We start from the raw sequence: 23452 nt of genomic DNA, 5'->3' as shown, positions 1-23452 counted from the left end.
GAGGTTTCATTAGATATTACCCCAACCTTCTCTGTTAGTATGTCTACTGCTAATCTTGCAGGGCTCATAAGTCTGTCTACCTTGCCATCTGTGCCTTTAGGTTCCCAGGTCCTTATGATTCCTGATCTGGAGGTCCAGGTCTCTTCCAAAGCCCTGAGTTTACAGGGGATGGGATGTCTGCCCTCCTATCTTCAATGAATATGAAATTAGAGCAGCTCTCACAGTGACTCCTCTTTCTAACTATTTTCTGAAACCTGAGGTCACTACAGGTTTCCCAAATCCTCTGAGTCAGAGTAAAAGAATTTCTGGAAGAGCAAAACCAGGGAGGGGGGGAGTGTTAGTTATCAGGTTCTGTGTGTGTGTGTCTGTGAGACACTTGCCTTGTGGTGCCCCTGGAGTGTACTGTGTTGTGAGGAAAGGAGTGGTGGATTTTTTCTGATTTTGCCTCAGGAAGAGGGTGTGTTTAGTAGGCTGATGGGAGGCTTGGCTCACGGAGGCAGGATGGTGGAATTACACAAGGTCACAGGCCCTGTGACTAATGAAGCTCTTATCTTGCCTATCATGAATATCTGTAGAGATAAATGAGATATTCATGGAGTGTCAATTGAGCTGATCATTTGCAGCCATGGAACTAGTTCCTGTAGATCTCCAGGACCTAAATTAAGGCAGGCAAGGAGTCAACCAGGGCTGATGATGAAACTCAGATAGCTGGAGGTCAGAGTCCTGCTTCTGTAGTGGTTTGTGGCAGGCTGACAGGAACAGCCCAGGAATAGTTTTATGTGGTTATAGAGGTAAGAACCTGGTTCAGGATTAGTGTTGCAGGTGTCCACCTACCCTTCTTACAGGCCTTCCTGCCACCATGTTTTCTTCTGGTTATTTTTGTAAGCCACTATCCAGACCCAACTTTGCACACAGATGTCTTCCAAATACTTTCTAATGTCCAGCTACTTGACAGAGATCTCTTTCCATGGGGCCCCCATTGCCTTCTGAGATTTCAGAAATTCCTAAAGTCTTGGAATGTTCTGGGAACAAAATTCCTGGTCAAGTGGATCATAAATAAATGAAAATTCTGTGGTTTGTAAAGAATATGAACACTAGATTGTTCCAGATGTCAGTCAAATGTTGATGAGTTGTTAGAAATTTCAGGGAGATTATCAATTAAAGAGAGCACACTTCCTCTATGTTGAAAACTTAGCTAATTACCCAAAGGGATTATATAAAACCTGCTGCAACTCTTGTCCAAGTCATACAGGGATGATCACAATTTAGAAGCCAAATTTTTGGGATCATCAATGTACAGGTTCTGGAAACAGGAAAGAAGGAAAATTTAAGGTCATGTAGATTTTGTCTGTTGTTGGGGACAACAATGTTGTAGGTATGTGTGTGTTTTGTACAGTCAGAGTTTCAGGGAGATGACTGTGAAAGTTCATTGCATGATGCTGAGAGGATAAACTTTTGCTGCTGAGATATTTAAGCCATGAGACATCTTGTGGAGTGGAGGTTACCCAACAGGAAAATGTTTGGGAAATTGTGGGGAAAAATCCATCTAATGCCTTTGAAAGTGAATCTCCATGTGTCTGATACGGTGCTACTAGATTTGAAGATAGTCATGCAGTGTTTAGTTTTACCTTGGTCCAATGTTCCCTTACTATGTTTCTACCTCTCTGCTTTGTAATGTTAATAGATATTCTGTGTCATTGTTGTAACTTTTATTTCTGATTGTGCAGGATAACAGTCATGATATTGTCTTGAGTGTCAAAAGAGACTGCATTTTTTTGAACAGTGTAGGGGCTTTTGCTGACTAGGATGATCATTGAGGTGACTAAATAAGTTTTCTTCATAGATGACTCTTTACCTATAGTGAGCTAGTCAGCATCTGTTGGCTAAATTAAAAACTCCCAGATCAGATGCTGCATTTGCACATGTGTCTCGACTTGGTTACTTTCTTTGGGGAACTTGTATAACCTTTGGTAGGAGGAACCTTTCTGGAAGAAATTCCTTATTAGGCATGGGATTTGTGTGTCTATAATCTCAACCCATTTCCTATTTTATTTCTACTTTGTTGTGGTTGACATTAATTAGCCATCTGCCTCTTATGACTTCACCACCATTATACATAGTATCACAGACGCACATTAGATACAAGTGAGGCATTTGTTATTCAATGGTAAGACTTTTTGCCAGTCTAATTTTTGTTTTAAATTTGGTTGGTTTTATTATTTTTCTGAAGACAAGGAGTATTTCTGTTGTCCTAAAAATGTCTTCATATTCCAAGCTGGCCTTGAATTAAGAGATTCATGCGACTCTTGCTCCCAAATGTTGGGATTAATGCTGGGCCAATATTTTTATGGTCTTTTATCCTTATCAGTGGGTGATGGGCCTAGAGAACATATTTTTGTATACGTCCAGCATATGCTGTGTTGATGAACTTCAGGCCCAGGTTGAAATTTTTAATTTTGCAAAGGATGTCATCCTCTTTCGCAGCCTGACAGTATTTTTGATATTAATGTTGACTGAGCCTTCTGAGTCACTGAATTACAAATGTGTGCCATTCTTCCTGCTTGTTATGTTTAGGTGTATCTTTTAAATGAATTTGATTCTATGGATACATACATTCATGTGTAAAACATGTGTGCTTGGTCTCACAGTCGTCAAAAGATGATCTTACAATGCATGAATTTATTATAATGAATAATTGTGGTCCCTCATGTAAGTTGTGTCATTTGGGCTCACCTTTATGCAAGAGCAGCAAGCCCACATAACTTCTGTGGCATCTCTCCTGCTTTGTGTTGATTATTTGTGATAGTGACCCCCAATCTGCAGGAAATAGTTTATCATGAACAATGCCCAAATTCCCAAATGTTGTTTAAATGTTTGTTTTCATTTATACAGTATACAGGGTTGATTATAAATGGTAATGATCACAGTCAGTCTCTTTCTAAAGGCAAAAAAATGGAATATGATATAGTAATGAATGCTTTGTTTTGGAATGGATTTTCATTTATTAATACAAGTTTAAGGTCAATTTTGTGACATGTACATTTCACCTCTTGTGCAAGCATTGTGTTTATACTGATTTTTAAAAAAATTAATGTATAATTAAGTACAGATTATAGACAGCTACTTATAATAGTCAAAACTTATAGTTAGGTAAGAGTTTTTCTGGATATACAGAGATATATTTGAGAGAGATAGTCTTCAAACCTTTCAAAGACCTTCAGAAAATGGCATTTAAAATGGTTTAGGGTTTTCCTTGACAAAGAGATATGTCTGTTCCTGGCAGCACTAATTACATCTGAGAGGAAGATGGCATCAAAGAAACTCATTATGGAAAAGATAAGTCTATATTAGTAATTATGGTTTAATATTTAAGGTAGAGCTAGCCAATTAGTAACGATAGCACCAGCTAACAGATTTATAATTAATATAATGTTCTGTGTGTTATTTGGGGGATAAAACTGTGGAAGTACCCAGTTGGCAGGCAAGATGACTAAACATTACAGGTATCTCTCCTTCTTTGTGTTGATTAGTTGTGATCAACATTTACATTGTTAATGTCTTCTTTTGTCTATGTTTAATTGCATACATGTTCAGTTCCCTTTTGTAAGATTTGTTAAAATTACAGTTTAAACTGGGTCAATACAGGTTTCTAGAAGATGAATACAGAACAGGAATGAATGTATAACTTCTTATAGGAACTTCAGAAAAAAATACACCTCTCAGTTCGTCCGGTATTTATTGTTAATTTCATTGATTTTTGCATGGGAGACAGGTTCTTAATATTTACCTCTTGTTGTCCTGTATCTGATTCAATAGACTAGGCTAGCATTCACCTGATAAGCAGATATACCTCTGTCTTTTTTCTGAGTGTTGGGACTGAAGGCATGAGTCAATATACCCAGCTTACTCAACATTATATAGTAAGTAATTACTCACACAATTTCTGTGATATAGACTCAGATCTGTTTGCAAGTCTCTCTGTGTCTGTTACTAGGCATTTCTCTTGTGATATAATATCCCAAATCAGAGCATTCATATATGATAGAGGTAAAACTCCACTAGGCTCCTTCAGTAGTGACTTAACTATAATACCTGTGTCATAGAGTAACTATGGGAAAGTGCATTATTTATGAGTATACCATTGAAGAAGTATATGATTAAAGTGCTGTCTTTATCATGCTTTTTCATTTTATACATGTATGGCATATTGTAGGGTACAGTAACCTATCAAGATTTGCATATAAACTTCACTCAGGAGGAGTGGGCTTTGCTGCATCCTTCACAGAAAAATCTCTACAAAGATGTGATGCTGGAGACCTATATGAACCTAAATGCAATAGGTAATTCTTTGGATTTACTTTTACTCTTTATAATAAGTGGACAACTGTTTCTTAGCTATTGATACTTTTAAAATATTGATTGAGAGGGTAAAAGACTGAGGAAATAATTCAATCATGTTTCTAAGTATCACTGAAGACAGACTTTTAAATTATAAGCAATTTTCAATATTGTATCATACATTTCTTGGTGCTTTGTTTTAGGCTACAAATGGGACGAGGATAATATTGATGAACACTGTCAAAATTATCAAAGGCAAGGAAGGTAACTTTTATTTGTATGCTGATATAAATTTCCTCTGAAGATAATTTAATGAATACAGAACTTACAAAGAAAAGTAGCACTGCAAATAAACATAAATTGCATTGACTATCATTAAATTGTCACATGATCATATTCCTCAAAAGCTGGTAAGTACATTATGTTTGCAAGCCTTCTTTTAGGAAGGAAAACAAGATATGAATGCCTTAAAACCATTTGAGTCATAGCTCTATCAGAGACATACTGATGAATATTGCAAATCCATGTAGTTGCATACCACACATATTTCAGAAGGTATACATATTGAAAAGGTGATAAGTCGATTTACAACACAAATTCTCATCAGCAGATATTCCATAGTAAAAACTAGTTTTATTTATATAAATGTTCTTCAAATATGAGCAAAATCTCATGGAGAAAAGGGTATGTTAAATGTGAACCAGGAAATAAAGTTTCTTAGTATGACAGACATCTTAAAATATGCAAAAAAATCCTTAATTAAGGGGAACACTATGAATGTAAACAATGTGAACTAAGCTTAATATGTGATTAGACTTCAAAATCAGAGCAAATTGTAAAATACAAAATTAAGTCATACTTATAAATATTCAGCTATTTTTCATTTTTTTAAATCTTGATGTCATTTTACATTCCAAACACAGTTCTCCCTCCCACCCCTCCTCTTGCCCTCTTGCCTCCTCCCACCTCTTCTCTCCCCATAATATATCCCCAGTCCACTCCTCCTCAGAAGATATGAATGCCATAAAGCTTTTACTTGTGTCAATTATCATTACAGGCGTGAAAGTAGTCCAACAAGAAAGAAACCTTCTGTATGTATTCCATGTCATAAATGCTCTGTATATGATATTCAGCTTCCAAGTCATGAAAGAACACATTCTGGAGGGAAACTCCATGAAGACAATCAATGTGGTAAAGTCTACCTACGCCATTGTCATCTTCAAATGCATAAAAACAGACATACTGGAGAGAAAACTCATGCATGTAATGAGTGTGGGAAAGACTTTGTTTATCCCATGAACCTCCAAGTACATAAAAGAGTCCATACGGGAGAGAAACACTTTGAATGCAATCAGTGTGGCAAGGCCTTTGCAAAGAACATGTATCTGCAATTGCATAAAAGGACACATACTGGAGTCAAACCCTATGAATGTAACCATTGTGGTAAAGCTTTCGCACATCTCTGTAATCTTCAAGTACATAAAAGAATCCATACTGGAGAGAAACCCTATGAATGTCATCAGTGTGGTAAAGCCTTTGCGCATCTCAGTCATCTTCAAGTACATAAAAGATTCCATAGTGGAGAGAAACCCTATGAATGTAATGAGTGTGGTAAAACCTTTGCTCAGAACAGTGCACTTAAAATACATAAAAGAGCCCATACTGGAGAGAAGCCCTATGAATGTAATGAGTGTGGTAAAGCCTTTGCTCATACCGGGACCCTGCAAATGCATCAAAGAACACATACTGGAATGAAACCCTATGCATGTAATGAGTGTGGGAAGGCCTTTGCTCATCTCGGCAACCTCCAATTACATAAAAGAACACATACTGGAGAGAAACCTTATGAATGTAATCAGTGCAGTAAAGCCTTTGCACATCTCCATCATCTTCAATCACATATAAGAACCCATACTGGAGAGAAACCCTATGAATGTAATCAGTGTGGTAAAGCCTTTGCTTATCAGAGTTATGTTAAAGTGCATGAAAGAACACATACTGGACAGAAACCCTATGAATGCAATCAGTGTGGTAAAGCCTTTGCTCAGAATCGTACACTTAAAATACATCAAAGAATACATACAGCAGAGACACACTATGAATGTAATTAGTGTGGTAAAGCCTTTGCACAGCTCAGTCATCTTCAATTGCATTAAAGAACATATACTTGACAGACGCCCTATGAATTTAGTCAGTGTGGTAAAGCCTTCGATAAGCACAGTGATCTTCAAGTATGTAAAAGAACACACTGGAGAGAAATTGTATGCATACAATGAGTGTGGAAAGGCCTTTGCTCAACTCAGGACCCTCCAAATACATGGAAGAAAACATCATGGGGAGAAAATATATGAATGTAATCAGTGTGGTAAAGACAGTTCAGCATAGTTATATTCAAGTGCATAAAAAAACACATACTGGAGTGAAACCTTATGAATATAATCAGTGTGGTAAAGCCTTTGCTCAGAACAATACAGTTAAAATACATAAAAGAATATATACTGGAGAAAAACGTATTGATGGCAAAATTCAGTCACATCACACCCAGTATCCTCTGTGTTAAAAGTTCCAAAAACTGGGGTGATAACTTCAAAGGAAGGTGGTCTCCTGGAACTGGTTATGAAACTGTTAGCTGGAGAAAAATCTTGTGGCATGGATCTTGTGGCAATTTTTGTTTGTTCTTCTATTCCTTTTTCATATGGAATGTTCCTAAGAACTTATGCTGACATTTTAAACAAAAGACATAGATAAGAAACTATCCCTGTAGATCTCTCAAGTGTCAGATCTCTCCTCTGTAAAGATAAATGGCACACTTGTTGAGGGTATAGGTAACTCTTTATTGTGGCAAGTACTTACAAGAGAAAACTGGCAACCAACGTAAATCAGCAGCTTTGTGCTATAGGACAAGAAGCCTGAGAGAGAGATTTTATCTCTTCTGCACCACCTTTTATTACCATATCTGTATGTGCCTTCAGCCATGCCCAAAGTGGGTGTGGTCAGTGGTGCAATCACTTAATATGTCTTCCTACAACTGCCCTTTTAGTCTAAAGAAAATTTTTAAGTTTAAAACAAAACTAACTTGTGTCAAAGAACAAAATATCTCAAACACATATAAAGCATAAATACATAGAAGATGATAAACAAATTATAGCCTACCCATATCTTATCCTAAGCATATCTCTGCCATCTAGACCTAACCTTATCTGAAAGAGATACCCAAGTCTGAGCATCTCCTTTCAATCCCAACCCCAAAATAATGAAAACTAACACTAATAGCTGTAAAGTATCCTATAGTATAAACAGTAGGAAAAGTACAGAATTCTCAAAAATACTTTCTTCTGAAATGGGATGATGACAATCTTCTGGGGACCTGTGGAAGGAAAAATGTTAGTGTAACAACAAATTTCAGTAGGTTAGACAGTCTTTGTTTGGCAGGAGATGCTTGACTGAAGTTCTTCCCTGGGGAGGAGGGTAGGGAGAAGGAGCTGGGACTGACATGTGAAGAAAGCTTGTTACTAGTGTAAATAAAAAAAGATAAAAAAAAGAAATATGTGGTTATCCTTAACCAAGGATGGTTTTGTGTTTTGATTAACCCTGGATGATATTATGTTTTGGATTTCTGCATTACTGTGTCAAGTTTGGGTTTGCTTCACAATATCATCCCCTGAGATTGGTATAAAAATCTGCATAAAAATTCTTGCTTGAGAACTGTGAAAGAAACTCAGATTCAAACTGCCTCTGTATTTGTCTGCCACTATACAGGGTGACATAGTTCAACCCAATCTATAGAGAGATACACTTTTCACCATAGACAATGGGTGTGTGTTTGTGTGTGGGGGGGTTGCCTTAGTCCTGCCCCAATGAGATGATGGTTCAGACTTACTAGACCTGATAGCATATTCCTTACATTCTCCAAGGAGAAGATGGGAGGTGAGGTGTGGGGAGGGGTGTGTGGGAGGAGAGGAAGGAGGGGGAGCATGAACTGGAAAGTAAAATCTAAATTAATAGAAAAGGATAAAAAGAAGCAGAGAACAATAAATACCAGTGTGTACTGCTGAGAACCCTGAAGGTAGAGGAAAGCCTGCACAATTGCTTCTGCCTCATGCTTACGGACTCTGAAGCCTGTTCTGTCTCCTCTATGGGACAACTATTATTTACTTATGGTAGAGCACGGAAGTGCTGGGATCCAAGTCACATAGGCCACCCTAATGGTGTAGAGAAAGCGAGGGCAGTCAGTTAAGAGCCTGGTTCCCAGTAGTATGATTATGAAGGCTATTAAAAGCAGTGTTCAATTAGCCCAGTATAAATGACCTTCTAGTACATTATCCCTGGAACTCAGAATGAAATGTCATAGCAACAGTGCTCTCCCAGGGACAACACAGAGTAGACAAGAAATTTCCTTGTCTTTGGAACTCAGTGGAAGTAGTTTTGGCAGCTGGAGAGTATGAGCAGGTGGCCTTAAGAATGTGGGTTTATATTCATCAAGGTCCACAAACATATCAGACCTCAGGAAGACTTGGGTAAAGCACAGGTAAGGGTATAAGCAGGAAGCAGAGCAGGATGGATGCCAGTAGGCAGAAGTATCCTGAATTACTTGAAAGAACACACAAAAGAAGTAACTGGGAACTCACATCATGGCAACAACACGAAGAAGAGGGGTGCAGATCTAAAATGTATACCCATGGAATCTGTGAGGTTTTCTGATGGTTTGATATTCAAAATTGAGGAGGAGCTGACTGTAAGTATGTTAAATCTGGATGGACTGTTCTTTAAAAGCTAGTAATAAGATGAGGGTAGAAACTAATGCTATAAAATAGAAAAATAATTGGGAATATCACTAAAGCCCTGTATGCTTCTTTTGAAAAGAGTAACTAAACTGGCAATCATCAGGAAAATGGTTAGTGGAACCACAAAAGAAATGAGAGATATCACTTCCAACTTTACCGACCAATAAGGATAATAAAGGAATATTGTAACAGTTATTGACATGTAAAACATGAATGCCTGCAACATTTTTGAGCCTAGAAGATAACATAAAGTGGTATATGGAAGTCAGAAAAAGACAAAAATTACATTAGTTTACCTGTATGGTGTTTATAAAGTGTTCCCCTAGTGGATGGGTGTATGATGGTTACCAGAAGCTTGGAAAGGTTATCAGGAAGGTGGTGACAAGGAATACATTGTACAACTGCAAGTTGAATTGATTTAATGTATTATGGAAAAATGTAGGGCAACAGAGATGGTTCCACGGTTCATAACACAGGTTGCTGGAGCAGGAGACCTAGACTCAATTCCTAGCATCCACATGGAGGCTCACCTCTGTTTTTCTAGTCACCATGGTTCCAATGCTATCCTTTGGCTTCCAAAGGTGCTAGGAATGCACATAGAGCCCAGAAATATCGATAGGCGAACTGCCCATACACATGGAATGAATTAGTTTTAAAAAGTAAAGCATAAGCCGGGCGTTGGTGGCGCACGCCTTTAATCCCAGCACTCGGGAGGCCCAGGCAGGTGGATCTCTGTGAGTTCGAGACCAGCCTGGACTACCAAGAGAGTTCCAGGACAGCCTCCAAAGCCACAGAGAAACCCTGTCTCGAAAAAAAAAACAACAAAAAAAAAGTAAAGCATAAAATGAGTGGCTATGCAGAGTTATTACCCCAAATATGTGAAGGAAGATTATTACTTACCTTAATTTAAGTTCTTACTATATCTATTTGCACATTATATATATATCATAACAGCATATTCCATACATTTAAAAGCCTGTGTTACTTGTCAATTAAGTTATTCAAGTCTTATACGAAAAAATTTTAGCATAAAATGGACAGAATTCTATAAACACCAAAATGAGGTTTTGTGTGTGTGTGTGTGTTTTGTTTTGTTTTTTGTTTTTTTTTTTGAGACAGGGTTTCTCTGTGTGGCTTTGGAATATGTCCTGGAACTAGCTAGTTTGAGACCAACCAGGTTGGTCTCAAACTCACAGAGATCCACCTGCCTCTATCTTCTGAGTGTTGGGATTAAAGGTGTGTGCCACCAAAGCCCGGCTATAAACCAGGTTTCTATAACTTAGGCCTCATAGCTCAAGTGTGCAATATCAGCTGTACTGGGGGGCAGGAGGTTTCTAAGTTAAATCTGCCTGGGCTACTGAGTAAATTTAAGCTTAGCTTGTGCAAATCAGTTAGAATCTGCATCATAAGCAAAGTGTAAAAGGCTGGGCACAGAGGTCAGTAGTAGAATTCCTACCTAATAAGGATGAGCCTTCAGCTTTAGGATTTACTCCAAGAAAGAAAATGGGAGAAGATCTGGAAAAATGGCTTGATTGGTAAAAGCACTTGACACATAAATGTGTGGCCCATAAGTTTGAGTTCCCGAAACACAGAGACAAAAAGACTGAGGGTAGTTCTAATGGCCACAACACCACAATTCATACTATAGTGAGACAGGAAGTGGACACAGGAGGATACTGGGAGCTGGTTGGTCAGGTGGCCTGGCAAATGCATCAGAAGAAGAGGCCCCATATCAAACAAAGTGAAAGGTAAAGACCAACATCCAATGTTTTCCTCTGACCTCCACACATATGTGTTGGTGCTTGTAGGGTAAAATTTGCACAGAAGAAACACACCCTGACTCAGAAACCAGAGAAACAAGCCCTAGCACCCAAAGCATAGCAAATGAGCAAATCCACCTTGACCCTGAAAGCATAGACAATGTAAGAAACCCACACTGAGCCTGAAATCAGAAACAGTAAAGGAAAACCCTGAACCTGAAGTCAGAGCCAGTGAAAGAAATCGACCCTGGCAATGAGACTGGAGCAAAAAGGCTAAAACTGGGCTATGAAAGAAAAAACACATTGGCCCTAAAACCACAGCCAAACTTTACCCTGACCACCTGAGTATGAAACCAACCTACCACTGAACAGAGAAAACACCCCATCCCTAAGCAGAAAGACATTCAATCCATGAGGATGAAATCTAGCCAGTCTGACCACACCCAAATTCAAAGGGATTGAAATCTGGATATTTCACTCCCTGAAATTTTTCTTCATGGACAAACTCCACCCTAAAGGAATCCCACAAGAGCCCCTCTGCCTAATCAGCTGGCAGCTAACCTTCTCCACCCTGGCAGGGGCAGCAACTCTCCTGGATTCATCTTTCCCAGATAAATCTCTTGAAAGGGCTTTGGCGAAGATCCTATTTTGCTGACATGGGGCAGAATCTCTGCTGGACACCTCCCTTAGGGGAAGAGAGCAGGAGAAGCAAATGACAATGTGTGCGTAGTACTTCCTTATGGGAGGGGAGCAGGAGAAACCACATTCTGCTAGAACAGGAGCTGATTACTACATTTCCCCTCATCCGCGTGAAGAAGAAATGGATTGGAGCTCAGAAGAAACTGATACCTCCACTTAGAAACTCCTTTGAGAGTGGAGCAGAGCTCAGCTGTATTGTCCCTCTCTCTCTCTGAGAGGAGCAGGATTTCAATATCCTGTGGGGAGACCGTCCCCCACTGGACCTCAACTTTAGGTGTAGCCTAACTTCCTGGCAAGTCGGGATAACTATTTCCTCACAGCTGTAGCTATACACGATAGTTTCCCTTCAATAATGTAGATATAACCTGACTTCCCAATAAGTCAGCATACAATACCCTTCAGATCTGTAGGTATCCAGTTCCCTTCACAACTGTGCATTTGTTCTGATTTCCCAATGCATCAGGTTGTTTTTCTTCTCACAACTGTACGATTACAGAATTTATTCCTTCACAAATGTAGGTATAGCCTGACTTCCTGACAAGTCTGGATGCCTTTTCCTCTGGTGCTCTAACACCTCTGGTTCCCACACATTAGCATATTAGCATTCACACACACACACACACAAACACACACCACACACAACTCACACAGAAGCAGCCCCTGCTTACCCAAATGCACGCTAAGAATTTTGAATAGACTTTAGTCCTAATTACCTGCATGTCAACATGACATAAGCTGGAATTATCTTGGAAAATAAGCCTTAATTGAGAAAACAGATCTGTCATATTGATGAATACATAACATATTTTCTTGGTTAATAATTCATATGGGAGGGACCAACCCATAGTTGCTGGTTCCATCCTTTGTCTGAGGTCCCTGGGTTCTACAATAAATGAGGGTGGGGGCTGAAGAGATGGCTCAGAGTTTAAGAACACTGCCTGCTTTCCCAGAGGACCTGAGTTCAATTCCCAGCAACCACATGGTGGTTCACAACCATTTATAATGACATCTGGTGCCCTCTTCTGGTGTGTGGCATACATGCAGACATCACACTGCATAATAATAAACAAATATTAGAAAAAAAGAAATGAGGGTGAACATGTCCCAAGGAGTAAGCCAGTAAGCAGCAAGCTGCTATACCCTCTTTATCAGCTTCTGACTCCAGATCATAGAATAAGCCCTTTCTTGTCCATGTGATATTGGTTATGACATTTACTTACAGCAGTCAAAAACACAGCAGGCTAATTTATACTCAGTAAAGTGGCTGAATTGTTAATAAGAAAAAGTGAAGCCTAGAGGCCTTTATGGCCAATTTACCAAATATTTAACAAATCAATAAAAATTGCTCATAACCTGCTCAAATTATTAGAAAAAAGGTCCCAAGTGACATTTAAAGACACCTATAAAAGTAGAAAGACAATTTAAGACAGGATAGAAGAAGGAGTTTCCTGAGAACCTGTCTGAGAAGGCCCTTGCATTTAGTACATGCAAAACCTGCAGAAAAATATGTATCACAAGGTTCAAGGCAAGTTCGAAGAGCAATTTCCTCAAAGACAACAACCATCAATAAGCACAGAAAAAGATGTCAAAAGTACTTACTTATTGGGATGAACATTAGATTCAGGAAATACTACTTCATCATCAGTTTTGAACAGATACTGAATAAAAAGTCAAATAATATGTAGAAGAATTCCAAGGAATCATGATCCTTATACACAGCTGCTGAGATGTAAAATTAGGCAGCTGCTTTGAATAACAGTCAAGTAGTTCCTCAATACATGAAGCAGAGAGTTACCATAGAATCTACAGCTTCTAGGTGGAAGCCCATGAAAAGAAATTGTGTTTCCACAACTTGAGCACAAATGTTGATAGGGCCATGATGTATAATGGCCAGGAGACATGAACAGTACAAACTATTGAATGATCATGCTAACAGAGCATATCCTGAAGTTCTTTCCTGTGGTTTAGTTTAGTATAACACAGCAGCACATGTGCAGAGGTCAGAGGACAATCTTAGTGAGTGGGTTCTCTTTGTCCACAATGGGGTCCCAGCAGTGGAAACCAACACTTGCCTACAGCAAGCATTTTACCTGCTGAGCAATTTCCTCTTCCTTTCTTTCTTTCTTCCTTCCTTCCTTCCTTCCTTCTTTACTTTCTTTCCTTCTTCCTTCTTTTCTTCCTTACTTCCTCCTCTCCTTTGTCTTTCAGCCTGCCTGTCTTCCCTCTCCTCTTCACAATTCATGCCTCCTCCCCCTTCCATCCTCCTTTTCTCCTTCCTTCTTCCCCCATTACACCTCTGTCTCTTTGTTTTATGGTGTCATATTTGACCTAGTCATCCTGGGAATTTTACTGCCACAAGTTCTCTCAGCTCATACATGAAAATTACCTTTCATGTTTTTTAGAACTTGCAGAATGTTCTTTAATAGTATGGTCTTCCCAACTGTATCCTAAAATATATTAACAAAAAATGTATATTATATAATTGAAATGTATACAAAAATTAAGTTACTGTCTTCATTGAATCTTAGAACTCTGATTTATTTATCATTTCTTTTTCTCTCTCAATCACATTAAAGAAGATCATCAATAACCAAGGAACAGTTGTATTACTTCAAAATATAAAGGAAAATCCATTCTTACCTACATCAGTGAGATTCTTGTAGGTCTCCAGCATCACATCTTTGTAGAGTTTCTTATGAGATGTATTCAACAAAGTCCACTCATCCAAGGTGAAGTCTATATGCACATCATAATAGGTCAAGGCATTCTAAAATACCACATATATGTGTGAAACTGAAAGCATGATATGGACAATATTGAACATGGATAATTCTATAGAAATTATTTAAGATGTGTTGCTTTTATGCTATGGAACATTTCTTTAATGATGTAAACATGTGTTACTTTTGTTTATGCTGCATTATTTTTAAACTCTGTGAAGTTGTGATTCTTGGCCTGTCTACAACACCTGATGTTCTGATAAGAGGGGATTATCCAATAGTGAGGCAGGAGAAAGTATAGGCTGTGGTAGCAGAAAGAAAGTAATCAGAGAGGGATAAATCAGGAAGCAAGAAGGAAGGAGCATCAGAAGAAGAGGAGGGGATGATACAGACCAGCTACCTAGTCACACAGCAAGGTATGGACTAGGAGGGAAAGTAAGATACACATAAATGGAGAAAGGTAAAAGTCCAGATGCAAAGGGCAGATGGGATCATTTAAGTTAAGAAAAATTGGGTAGAACTAAGACATGCAAATGCCAGGCATTTATAAGTAATAACATGCCTCTGTGTATGAATTTGTGACCTGGGTGGTGCCCTCTCCAAAAGGGAAAAAGCTAAAGAGCTAGAGGAGTAAATGTTTAAGCAAAACTTTGGTGCCTAACATGGTGCCATATTTCATTTTAAGGCCTGAGAAAGCTGAAAAATATTCATCTCTTAATGAGTTTCTGCCAACTGGTAAGACCATGAACAGTCAGCATACTAAATAGTCATGATAAACTCAGTTAAAATCACTGAACCTGGCCTTCCAAGACCTCAACCACAGCGAGTCCAGCTTCAGGTGAGAATGCGTCTCCAGTGGGGATCTCCCGCCCAACACCCATCCCCTTGATCTTCTGGGGATGCTCCTGGTATCCAGAAGACCAGTCCACGCAGGAAGGACATCAGCCCTTCCAAGCCCCAAACCCAGGGAGTCCAGCTTCAGGAAAGACATTGAAAGACCTCGGCATCAAAGCGCTGGGCACTGAACCGAACCCTCTGCCCAAGAACCGGGGCCAGACCACTGGCTGCAAATGCAAGAGGTGATTTATTGAGTACACAGGCGCCTGCGGATGCTACTGCAACTCGGGTGCAGAGCATACCAGGCTTTCAGGGAGTACAATATTTATAGAGTTTTAATGGTTATATAAGTAATAGGCATTTCATTGGCTCATCTTGGGGGCAGGGGTAGTCCAGGGACGAAGTTTCCTGGTATTGCTTTATGAAAGACCCCAGCATGCTTCAGCAATTATTATCTGGGTCCCATGACTACTATGGTGATCATAGACACAACTGGGGGCAAGGGTAGTTGCCAAGGACTAGATGTCCTGGTACTGCCACATAAAAGACCCTGGCACGCTTCAGCAATTATTATCCGGGTCCCATGACTGCTCTGGTGACCACAGATCCTGTTTGACATCCTGCCAGCTGGGCGAGGCACCTGGTCTGGGTTTCATTCATTAGGCAACGGCCTGGCCTTGCTTTTCTTTCCTAGGGGGTCCTTGGCAACGGTCTTTCAACATCAGCCCTTCCAGGCCCCCTTCTCATCAAAGGAAAAGTACATCAAGATGAAGTCTCAATTTTAAACATCTACGCCCCAAATACAAAGGCACCTACATTCGTGAAAGAAACATTACTAAAGCTCAAAATGCACATAAAATCTCACACACTAATCTTAGGAGACTTCAACAAGCCACTCTCACCACAGGACAGGACCTCCAGACAGAAACTTAACAAAGAAACAAAAGAGCTAACAGAAGTTATGACCCAACTGGGTTTAACAGACATCTATAGAACATTCCATCCAAATACAAAGGGATAAACCTTCTTCACAGCACCACATGGAACCTTCTCTAAAATTGACCACATAATAGGAAACATAGCAAATCTCCACAGATACAAAAAAATTGGAATAGCCCCCTGTAGCTTATCAGACCACCATGCATTAACATTAGAATTCAACAATAACACAAATCACAGAAACCCTACAAACTCATGGAGATTGAACAATGCACAATTGCACCATCCCTGGGTAAAGGAAGAAATAAAAAAAAAAAGAAATTAAAGACTTCCTCTATTTCAATGAGAATGGAGACACAACATACACAAACTTATGGGACACTTTGAAAGCAGTGCTGAGAGGAAAGTTTATAGCACTAAGTGCCCACATGAAAAAACTGGAGAACAGTCATACTAGAGAATTAATAGCACAGCTGAATGTTCTAGAACAAAAAGAAGCAAACTCCCCCAGGAGGAGCAGACACCAGGAAATAATCAAATTGAGGGCTGAAATCAATCAAGTAGAAACCAGGAAAACACTGAGAAGAATCAATGAAACAAAGAGTTGGTTCTTTGAGAAAATCAACAAAATAGACAAACCTCTGTCCAGACTAACTGAAAGACAGGGGGGAGAGCATGCTAATTAACAACGAATGAAAAAGGGGACATAACAATGGACTCTGAGGAAATCCAGAGAATCATCAGGGCATACTTTGAAAATCTGTATTCCACAAAATTTGAAAATTTAAAGGAAATGGACAATTTCCTGGATAGATATTACTTGCCAAAACTAAATCAAGAGCAGATAAACAACCTAAACAGACCTATAACCCCTAATGAAATAGACACAGTCATCAAAAGTCTCCCAAACAAAAAATGCCCAGGCCCAGATGGCTTCAGTGCAGAATTCTACCAGAAATTCAAAGAAGAGCTAATGCGAATACTCCTCAAAGTATTCCACAGAATAGAAGCAGGAGGCTCACTGCCAAAATCTTTTTATGAGGCTACAATTACATTGATACCCAAGCCACACAAAGACACAACTAAGAAAGAGAACTATAGACCAATTTCCCTCATGAACATCGATGCAAAAATACTCAATAAAATACTCGCAAACCGGATTCAAGAACACATCAGAAAAATCATCCACCATGATCAAGTAGGCTTCATCCCAGGAATGCAGGGATGATTCAACATTAGAAAATCTATCAATGTAATCCACCATATTAACAAACTGCAAAAGAAAAACCACATGATCATCTCACTAGATGCTGAAAAAGCCTTTGAGAAAATCCAGCACCCCTTCATGATAAAGGTCCTAGAGAGATCAGGGATAACAGAAACATACCTGAATATAATAAAAGCAATATACAGTAAACCAACAGCTAACATCAAACTAAATGGAGAGAAACTCAAAGCAATTCCTCTAAAATCAGGAACAAGACAAGGCTGTCCATTCTCTCCATATCTCTTCAATATTGTACTTGAAGTTCTAGCTACAGCAATAAGACAACAAAAGGAGATAAAGGAGATACAAATAGGAAAAGAAGAAGTCAAACTTTCACTATTTGCAGATGATATGATATTTTACATAAGTGACCCAAAAAACTCCACAAGGTCACTCCTAGAGCTGATAAACACCTTCAGCAATGTGGCAGGATACAAGGTAAACTCAAAAGAATCAGTGGCCCTATTATATACAGATGTTGAAGTGACTGAGAAAGAAATCAGAGAATCATCACCCTTTACAATAGCCAAAACAACATCAAATATCTGGGGATAATGTTAACCAAGGAAGTGAAAGACCTGTATATCAAGAACTTTGTGTCTTTAAAGAAAGAAATGAAAGAAGATAACAGAAAATGGAAAGATCTCACATGCTCTTGGATTGGTAGGATCAACATAATATAAATGGCAATCTTGCCAAAAGCAGTCTACAGATTCAATGCAATCCCTATCAAAATTCCATCACAATTCTTCAAGGACCTGGAAAGAACATTAATCAAATTTATATGGAAAAACAAAAGGCCCAGGATAGCCAAAAATAACCCTATACAATAAAGGAACTTCAGGAGGCATCACCATACCTGACTTCAAGCTCTATTATAGAACTATAGTCCTGAAAACAGCTTGGTATTGGCACAAGAATAGGCAGGTAGACCAATGGAACCGAATCGAAAGCCCTAATTTTAACCCACACACCTGTGTACAATTGATTTTTGACAAAGAAGCTAAAACTGTACAATGGAAAAAAGAAAGCATCTTCAACAAATGGTGCTGGCATAACTGGGTACTGGTATGCAGAAGACTGCAGATAGATCCATGTTTATCACCTTGTACAAAACTTAACTCCAAATGGATGAAAGATCTCACCATAAATCCAGCCACACTGAAACTTTTAGAAGAGAAAGTGGGTGGAATCTTTGAACGAATTGGTACAGGAGACAGCTTCCTGAACATAACACCAGTAGCACAGACAGTGAGATCAACAATTAACAAATGGGACCTCCTGAAACTAAAAAGCTTCTGTAAGGCAAAGGACACAGTCAACAAGACACAAGGGCAGTCCACAGAATGGGAAAAGATATTCACTAACCCTACATCTGACAGAGGGCTAATCTCCAAAATTTACAAAGAACTCAAGAAACAAGTCTCTAAAACACCAAAGGATCCAATTAAACGGTGGCGTACAGAACTAAATAGAGAATTCTCAATAGAGGAGGATAAAATGGTCTAGAGACACTTAAGAAAGTGCTCAACATTCTTAGCCATCATGGAAATGCAAATCAAAACAACTCTGAGATACCATCTTACTCCTGTCAGAATGGCTAAAATCAAAAACACTGAAGACAATGTATGCTGGAGAAGATGTGGAGAGAGGGGAACACTACTCCACTGCTGGTGGGAGTGCCAACTCGTACAGCCTCTTTGGAAATCAGTATGGAGATTCCTCAGGAATATGGGAATCAATCTACCACAAGACCCAGCAATTGCACTCTTAGGCATATATCTAAAAGAGGCAAATTCATACAACAAGGGCATCTGCTCCACTATGTTCATAGCAGCATTATTTGTAATAGCTAGAACCTGGAAGCAACCTAGATGCCCCTCAACTGAAGATTGGATAGAGAAAATGTGGTACATTTACACAATGGAGTATTAGCAGAAAAAAACAATGGAATCTTGAAATTCGCAGGTAAATGGATAGCATTGGAAGAAACCATCCTGAGTCAGGTAACCCAGTCCCAAAAAGACAAACATGGTATATACTCACTCATATATGGATTTTAGACATGGATCAGGATAATGCCAGTCTGCACTTCCACTGATAGAGAGTCTGGGAAACAGGAAATAACCTAAAATATATGCATATATGCTTAGTACCCAAGAGAAGAGGACTTAGACAAGATCCTCTGAATGGATGGGGAACATGACGAGGGTTGGGGGGAGTGGGAGCTGGGAAGAAGATAGGGGGAGAAGAGGAAGAGAGAGTAGGTCATGGGGGAACAGGAAGTTGAGTGGGTGGGGGTAGAAAATGGGGAAGAGGGAATCATAGGATAGAAGACAGATCACGCACCAGAGTAACCTCGAGTGATCTAAAGGGATAACACCAATTGGCAAGCTAAGCAATAGTGGAGAGACCACCTCGAATGCCCATTCCTGATAATGAACTTGATGTCTATAACCTTCTGGGAGCCTTCATCCAGTGATTAATGGAAGCAGAGGCAAACATACAATTAAGCACTGAACTGAACCCAAGGAACCCAGTGACAGAGAGAGGAGTGATGAGCAAATTGGCAAAGAATGGGCTGGCAAAACCAGCAGAGACAGCTGATCTGAACGGGGAAAGCTCTTGGACCCCAGACCGACAGTGGGGAGGCTAGCATGGGACTGATCTGGACCCCGAAAATGTGAGTGTCAGCGAGAAGGCCTGGGCAACCTATGGGGCCCTGAGCTGTGGATCAGTGTCTATCCCTGGAATACAAAGAGTCATCGTGTGTCCATACCACAAAGAGGGATGCTCTCTCAGCCTGGACTCTTAGGGGAGTGCCTGGACCCTACCCAGAGTGAAATGACAGACTCTAGATATCCCCTATGTGGAAGGAATTGCCAATAGGTTTGGAGGCTGGCGGGGGGGGGGGGGAGTGGAGTGCGGGAGGAGGGGTAGGAGAGGGAACTGGGATTGACATGTAAAACAAGCTATTTAAAATTAAAATAAAAAATGATAAAGGAAAAAAAATCACTGAACCTGATATGCCATATATATCAACTACTGTTACTGATGGTCTTCACAGCCACATTCTGGGATGCTACCACATCAGCAGTGTTCCCCCACCCCAGGCCAGTGCTCAGTACCGGGGAATTCTGGGAAGAAAGGAGAAGCCATGGTGGCACCATTAGAGCCCAAATCAGAACAAGGAGACAGGTACCCAGCATAACCCTCTCCAGGGTCAGACAGGGAAAATAAGAGATGTACTGCACCCCCTTTCTCAGACAGGGAGCTCAGGTACTGCTATCTCTTCATATCTGGTGCACATGGTGGGGAAGGGCATGTTGGCATCCTAACTGCAGTCCAGCCCGCAGATGTGTCCAGCTGAAGATCACGAAGCTCGTGGTACCACACCTTTCTGGAGGTGAAGGGTCTAGGTTCAGGTAGGCAGTCACCTGCTTCTTGGCACTTTGGGCTTGATTCCCTTTGGCCACTTGTCTCTTTGGGCAAACTATGGTGTCTAGGACAGCCTGCTCCCTGAGCTCTGAGCAGAGAGGTGATGACACACCTAAGTAGCATCAGTCTGTTGAGCAACTTCCCAAGTTCAAAGGCATAGTGGCAACCAACACTACCAAAACAGCAATCCTCTCTCCAGGGACCAGAAACACAAGCTCAGCTTTCAATCTTGGAACTCTCCAGCAGTCCACAGTGACCTTAAGGCCTCTGCATGTGAGTTCTTCAGTTTTGACTTCCTTCTTGCCTCCTTTGGGAAGACCATCATGCCATAGTGCTTTGCTGAGAATATGCCTGCCGCACCCTCGCTCCATGGCAGCTGCAATCTACCTGCTCTGGTGACTGCAGGCCTATCAGTTTTCAATGGGGAAGAGTAAGCAAGATGCCCAAATGAGGCTGATGGGAGTCCACAAGACTCGCACGCACACACAACTGATGAGTATTTCCTTTCCAAAGTGAACAGTACAACACGAGAAAACAAAACAAACAACACACACATCATCCTTAAACTTAAGTTTTTGTGTTAAACCATACTGTACTTATGTTTCCTCTCATGTGTTTAGAGAATGTCAAAATTAATTGCAAATTTTATTTCAGCCATTTCATACATAATTTCTATTCCAGTCTGAAATGTAACAAAGTAATGATTTCCTCTTTTTCAAACACTAGTGAACTTAACAATAATGGCTACAGTATTACCTGTGACACTTAATAGTTGAACTTTGAAATCATGGTCTTTTGCTCCTAATGCAGGAAAATAATAATGGTGGTCCCCATACTATGCTAGTAATTGGATGTTTCTACAATTTTTCAAAGAAAATACATTGTGATATGTGTATCTTCATCACTCACTGAAAAAAATCTCACCTTCACAACCTCTCTAAGTTTTCTTGTATATGAACTGAAATCATTTAATGAATTTGTCTTGAAAATTTCACCTAACTGCTATGTGAAAATATTTGTATGTTAATTATAGTGCCACTACCTCTTCAAAACAGCAGATTTTGCAAGTAAACCCAGTATGCATATGTTCATTTTTGTTATTATTGATAACAATTTTTATAGAGAAATTATAAATAATGTTCATAAAGCTATATGATAGCTTTAAATGTTACATGTTTATATACTTTTCCTGAAGTTAGACACTGCATTAAAAATTGCCCACAGAATTGCTCTACACAAAAATGTTAAGTAACTCCTACCACTTGATTTTAATTTTTCAACATTTTTATCTATTTATTTATTTGTACCTGACAGCTGTACAACAAATACTTCAAAGTAGTTGTGAAATGGATTTCACTGATGTCTAAGGATGGTGTACATTTCTTTGAGTGTTTCTCAGCCATTTTAGATTCCTCTACTGAGCATTATATTTAGAGATGTATTCCACTATAATCTGAATAATTGGTTTGTTGTTGTCTGCTTTCTTCTGTGATTTGTAGGCGGAGATCATGTTTCCTCTAACAGTTGCTTATTATCCTGAGTGCGGCAACCCAGAAGAACATGGACAAACACAAACATGGTAAACTCACTTTGTTTTTGGTTTTTCAAGACATGGTTTCTCTGTGGCTTTGGAGGCTGTTCTGGAACTAGCTCTTGTAGACCAGGCTGGTATCAAACTCACAGAGATCTATCTGCCTCTGCCTCTGGAGTGCTGGGATTAAAGGCATGAGCCACCACTGCCTGGCTGGTAAACTCACTTATAAGTGGATACTAGCCATATAAGTAAAATACAATGCTAGTGATAACAGTTAATCACAGTAAAATCCATAGATGCAGTTAGGCTAAGTAAAAAGAACAGCTCTAGGGGAGTATGGTCATACCTTCCTTGTACAAATAAAGCTTGTCTGAAGAACAAAGGATGGAGCTTACCACTAGCTAAACATAGAAGTCTAGAGGTCTGTACAGACAGACAGGAAGTGAGATCGCTGGCAGAAACAGGAAGTGAAATGGCTGCACAGAGATAGCAAGTGAGATGGCCAGGCAGAGAGAGGATATAAGCAGAAAGAAACAGAAACTCACTCTTTTCCACTGTGAGGCCATTGAGTTAAAGGTGGCTTTGGGATGATCCTGCTCAGTACCCTCTCAGTATTTTCCTCTATTTAGACCAAATAAGAACTCCATTTACAGGGGAGATGCATAGATCTAATTGGGAACATAAAATTGAGATTTTTGTGGGTGTACTGGAGGCAGGTGGGAATGTGAACAGAGAAGATCAGTTGAGTAAGGAAGGGGCAGCAGAAAGAAGACAGGGAGAGGAGACTGGAATGGGGGAGCTTTTAGCAGGTTTTTGAAACAATCCATTGAGAATTTCCAAGAACCTATAAGTGTGACATTAGGGAGGATTCATAGTAATCAAGAATACAGAGGCTGTATCTGTAACCACATATGACTCCCAGTTGTTGGAGTGGAATACCAAGCCAACCACAAAACTTTAGAACCATACTTGTCCTTCCTTCAAAATATGCTGGAGCAACGGTGGCTCAGAGCTTCTGCATTCCTCAAGTGCTTGCTCTAACTTGAAGCCCTAGTTCCGAGAGGAAAACCATGCCTGACAGTACCTGGATGGGCAAAACATCAGAACTTGAATGGCTTAGAGACCAAGGGTAGAAA

General features: G+C 39.7%; 2 pseudogenes; both read left to right on the top strand.

The window, feature by feature from the left end:
- The first annotated feature begins 2374 nt into the window (after positions 1–2374).
- On the top strand, positions 2375–6898 carry LOC121135333 (annotated as a pseudogene).
- A 2118-nt stretch (positions 6899–9016) lies between these two features.
- The window catches only part of LOC121135332, a 28613-nt pseudogene continuing 14177 nt past the window's right edge, over positions 9017–23452 (top strand).

This window comes from Mesocricetus auratus, unplaced genomic scaffold (assembly GCF_017639785.1).
Source record: "Mesocricetus auratus isolate SY011 unplaced genomic scaffold, BCM_Maur_2.0 Super-Scaffold_100037, whole genome shotgun sequence".
NCBI classification, from domain to species: Eukaryota; Metazoa; Chordata; class Mammalia; order Rodentia; family Cricetidae; genus Mesocricetus; species Mesocricetus auratus.
This window is presented reverse-complemented; position numbering and strand designations above follow the sequence as displayed.